Genomic DNA, 522 nt, shown 5'->3' on the forward strand with positions numbered 1-522 from the left:
CTTGACCTCCTAAAATGCTGGGATTACAGGTGTGAGCCACTGTGCCCAGCCTCTGATTGCACTCTTAAAATACTGCATCTTATAAAACCCTCTGGGCTGGGCACAGTGGCTCACACTTGAAATCCCAGCACTTTGGGAGGCTGAGGTGGGCAGATCACCTGAGGTTGGGAGTTAGAGACCAGCCTGGCCAATATGATGAAACCCTGTCTCTACTAAACATACAAAAAATTACCCGGGTGTGGTGACACATGCCTGTAATCCCAGCTACTCAGGAGGCTAAGGCAGGAGAATCGCTTGAACCCTGGAGGCAGAGGTTGCAGTGAACCGAGATCACACTACTGCACTCTAGCCTGGGCAACAAAGACTCCGTCTCAAAACAAACAAAAAACCTCTGATAGTGTCAACTGGTCATGTTTAACCTACACAAACAGCAATTTTATGCTGTTCAACTGAAAATTATTCCCCTTCTTCTCTACCAGTGGCTTCAGGACCCACCTTTCCGGGTACAAACCAACCAGGACA

This window comes from Papio anubis, chromosome 17, assembly GCF_008728515.1.
Source record: "Papio anubis isolate 15944 chromosome 17, Panubis1.0, whole genome shotgun sequence".
NCBI classification, from domain to species: Eukaryota; Metazoa; Chordata; class Mammalia; order Primates; family Cercopithecidae; genus Papio; species Papio anubis.